We start from the raw sequence: 4,873 nt of genomic DNA, 5'->3' as shown, positions 1-4,873 counted from the left end.
GTATATATATATATATATATATATATATATATGTATATCTATATATAAAAATGTATGTATGTGTGCATACATAGGCATGTATGCATGTATTTATACATATGTATGTATGTATGTATTTATGTATTATAAACATCATACACAATATCAGAAATAAATAATGCATGTGTGAGAGTGCGTGCGTGTGTTTGCGCGTCTCTATACACCGGGTGTGAACATATTTGTGTATAATATGTACGCACATTCGAGCAATTATTTTTATACATACACGTTCTTGTGCATACATTGCATACAAACATACCTATCTGTCTTTCGGTAGATAGATAGATAGATACATACATACATACATACAGAGTGACACAGACGGATCGTTTTATTTCTATAAGAAAAAAACTACTTCATGTGATAAGAGTGTAAATACTTTTCTAAGTAGGAAACGTGTCAAACATTTTCAATATCACGTTTATATTACTATCGGCTTCATTCAAAAACCCGCGTCTAATGCCTTTACACAGATACACTCACGCATGCACAAATATATATATATATATATATATGTACAGGGGAGAGGGAACCTCTACATCGTGCTAGACCTGCTCGAAATAATTGTCAAATGTCCCTCATAAGGCTAAATTGAACAATATAATGCCTGATATACTAAAGTTAGGTCACCCATGACTGGAACGCCTTTGAGCATAGGCCTTTTCTTGATAAGAGCTGATATGGAGCAAGACAATGACATACTTACACGCACGTTTGTATTATATATGCATTTATGTATATCATTCTCGTTTATGAATGTACGTGTGTGGTAAGAAGAGTCTCAATCGCATTGTTACGGATTCCGTCCCACTGCATGACATCTTGGGCAAATGTATCCCACTATAGCCCCGGGCCGACCGAAGTTTTTCCTAGTGGATTCGGTAATCGGAAACTGAAAGATAGATAGATAGATAGATAGATAGATAGATAGATATGCATGTATGTATCTGTCTCTGTGTATCTTTGTGTTGTCCGATTGACAACCGGTGTCGGTTTGTTTACGTCCACCGTAACTGGCCAAAGATATCGATAGAATAAGTACCAGGCATTAACAAAATAAGTGCTGTGGTCGATTCGTTCGAATAAAAAAAAAAACCTTCAAGGCGGTGCCCCAGCATAGCCGTAGCCCTATGACCGAAACAAGTAGAAGATAAAAGACGTGGGAATAAATGTGCGCCGATGCGATGAAGTTGTGAATATCTTATTTCTTTACTACCCACAAGGGGCTAAACACAGAGAGGACAAACAGATTAAGTCGATTACATCGACCCCAGTGCGTAACTGGTACTTAATTTATCGACCCCTAAAGGATGAAAGGCAAAGTCGACCTCGGCGGAATTTGAACTCAGAACGTAACGACAGACGAAATACGGCTACGCATTTCGCCCGGCGTGCTAACGTTTCTGCCAGTTGTGAATATCCGAAATCTGTACCAGGGAGAGCTGAAAAGTTCCTGGCCTAAAGGGCACCACGAAAGGTTCGAGGTTCAACCTTCCGAGTTCTTTTACAAGGTTTATAAAAACTGAAGGACCGCTGCAATTCGTGTGTGAATCTGAGACGGGAATATGCTGATTAGAACCATAATTAACTGGTCGTCCTGTATTTTCTTTTACCCAAAGACAGGACCTTTTCAGTACCCCCGCGTACTTGGTTGCGTTTTTTTCCTTTTTATCCTTCAGAAAATAAAAAGTTGTTGTTGGCTCTAGTTTACAGTTCTGGTCTTACATCTCTCTCTCTCTCTCTCTCTCTACACACACACAATACTATACAACAACACAATTCAACGCAGTACAAACAAAATAATTCCAGCCGTGCATGATTGTATTTGGCTTCAAGGAAAAAAAAAGGAAAAACATATGTACATGCACGTACTCGCATGTATGTAATTTTGCAAGATATTCTTGTGGGACATGAACATGTGTATGAGGAGGGTTGTGTGTATATGTGTGTGCTTGTAGATTTTGATTAATTCGTTTAGAATTCTCATAAGAAAGACTTCATCATATATTACACACAGGAATCGACCAGCAAACATAAATTCATATATATGACGAAATTATTTTATTAATCCAACAATAATTTATATATTTTGACTAACAACAAAGCCTATTTTACAACAAGAGACGGTTTTGTACATTAAATCAACACCAAACATCCATGTATATTCTACAATCCCGTGTTTAGAAGGCAGTGTCTGTGATAGGACGAGATTGTTTTTGATAAACACGAACCTCAAACCAGATTCAGTAATGTATGAAGGCAAACTTTCTGCCTACCTCTAACATCCATTAAACAAATCTGTGTGCAAAATGGAGGTATAAATATTAATTTTAAATTCACTTTAGAGAGATTTAAAACTCAGAGGCTGTATATTTCTAGTTCCTTTTCTTGCTTGCCGCCACCAAAAGAATGCATACTACCTCGGTTACTTTCGTACAATCGCATTAAAAACAGATAGCATGCAAGAGGGGTGCTAGTCTTGAGTCGGCCTACAAGCAGTAAATGCAACTTCTTATACTTCTTGTGTATATGTGTATACACAAACATACATATTCCCAGATAGATTAAGTCACAACCCAAATGAAATTCTTGATTAAAATTATGATAAATATAAAAATAACATATAACGAACGCATTATATTTAGACATACATAAATACATGCATACACACACATTACACGCATAAATATAAAAACACACTACTGACCCAAACATGCTTGAATTTGCAAAGAAAAAAAAATCTTACTACTACTACTACATTTGTAACTGACGACGGCGACAATGATGAATGTGTTGGCGGTGGTTACGTTAAGGATGATGCGAATGATGATGATGGTAATGTGGGGTGGTGTTGGTAGTGGTGGTGATTGCTAAATAACAAAGAAAATAGGAAAAAAGAAAGATTAGCTTTGAACCCCTATACTCACCTTACACATATAACCACATATATATATATATGCGTGTATGGATACATATGTTTGTGTGTGTATATATATATATATATAATGTGTGTATGTATGTACGTATGTATTTATATCACCTGAAATTGTTATGAATCAATTAGCTTTGCTGTTGTTTTTGCTTTTTTTTTTTACTTGATAATGGACGGTAGTTCCCAGCAAATGCAGGTTTTCATAACTTAAATCGTTCCCTTTCGATGACTTATTGCAGTTTTCCACTCGGCCACATCGCATCCAGATCGACTTCCATCCAGCGCTAAGATTGCCCCAGCTTTGCAGATAAATCTGATTTTATCACTCACTGTGTTCTGTGTGCATGTGCGTGTGTACGCGCCGCGCATGTATGTGTGTGCGCGTGTGTGTGTGTTTCTGTATGTACGTATGCAAAAGATACGGCCAACAACGTCATTGACCGTGTGTGTGTGTGTTATAAGCTCTCTTTTTTTTCTTTTTTTTTTTTTTTTTGCAAAGTTTCTGTTTCAGAATGGAAAAAAAAGGCGGGGAAACACAACCTTAGGCCGACAAACTGTCGCCGCCTCCTGCACACATAGCAGCAGTAACAGCAGCAGCAGCAGCAATAGTAGCAGCAGCAGCTTTAGCGAGCCTTCGTTATGTCTGTCGTTTGTTTTACTGGTTCCTTTCTGGTCGCGCACTAGCAATAGCTATTGTTGTTGTTATTGCTATATAATAGTAGTAGTAGTAGTAGTAGTAGTAGTAGTGTGGTTGATATGCTGTTCTTCTTACTCGTTGTTTCTGCCGTCACTAGCAATAAGCGACATGAGTAGTAGTAGCAGCAGTAAAAACAACCCAAAGGGAAACACCAGTGTCAGCAACAGCAGCAGCAGCAGCAGCAGCAGCAGTAGTTATATTGTCGTCTGGGCCTAACCTCTTTCTTCCCCTCCCTTACTTCCTCGTTTCTAATTTCTCTAAGGCTATGATGTTCCATCAGTCTCTCAGTACCGAGCGTCATACCTCGGCTCTCCACTCGGCAACCAAACTCGGCCCTAACAACTGCCCAGCTGGCTCCCACAAACTGATAGAAAAGGAGCTTATTGTAGGAGAAAGTTTTTAGATATTATCGACAAACCAATTAGAAAACATACTGAATCAAACAACAACAACAGCAACAACGAAACCAAAACGCCTATTTTTACTTTAAAGACACTCCTCTAAAAGAACAACAACAACAACAACAATTATGAATAATTTGAAAGAATAAATGAAATTATCAAAGAAACACGGGACAGGCAGTGCGACGATGCCAATAGCTTAACAACGATAAGTTAAAAAACCCAGCAAAACATCCTTTGACACAAAGCATGTTACAATAACATTAGCGAACGTTGTAGTTGTTGATTTTGTGGTTGTTATTACTGTTGTTGATTATTTTTGTTGTAAAAAAAAAAAAAAGAATTATGATAACCAGAATAAAGGAATAAGTAATTACTTAAGAAAAGTTCATTGAAGCAAGTTACTGCTGTACAGCGTGACCGGACAGACGCGGATGCATCCAAGGAAGTGTTTGCTATATTAAAGGATTGTTATACCAAAAGAGGAAGAGCAACGTGAAACCGAACGTGTTGAGACACAACGCTTAAAGAAAAGTAGCAAAAGAAAGAGAGAGGAGAAAAAAAAAGGGGGGAGAGAAAAAAAATTTAGGGAGAAAGAAAGAGAAGGAGAAGGTAAAAAGGAAAAGAGAAAAAGTGTGTGTATGTATGCGTGTGTGAGTGTCTCGGCTTGTGTGTGTGTGTATGAGAGAAAGAAAGAGAGAAAAAGGAGAAAGTAAGAGATGAAAGTAAAAGAGAACGCGAGAAAATGTTTTGGCAGCAAAAAGTTGTTTTAGGAGTAGAACTATCGAAATTCTAGAGAAAAAT

General features: G+C 37.6%; 1 protein-coding gene across 1 annotated transcript in view; it reads left to right on the top strand.

The window, feature by feature from the left end:
* The first annotated feature begins 3,693 nt into the window (after nucleotides 1-3,693).
* LOC115209669 (protein Wnt-5b-like) overlaps nucleotides 3,694-4,873 on the top strand; it is a 265,371-nt gene continuing 264,191 nt past the window's right edge. The window contains exon 1 of the mRNA XM_029778139.2: nucleotides 3,694-4,873. This exon is cut by the window's right edge and continues 1,185 nt beyond it. The gene's annotated coding sequence lies outside the window, so the exon portion shown is untranslated.

This window comes from Octopus sinensis, linkage group LG3 (genome assembly GCF_006345805.1).
Source record: "Octopus sinensis linkage group LG3, ASM634580v1, whole genome shotgun sequence".
In the NCBI taxonomy this organism is placed as follows: domain Eukaryota; kingdom Metazoa; phylum Mollusca; class Cephalopoda; order Octopoda; family Octopodidae; genus Octopus; species Octopus sinensis.
The sequence above is the reverse complement of the archived record's forward strand: the minus strand, read 5'-3'. Positions and strand labels throughout refer to the sequence as shown.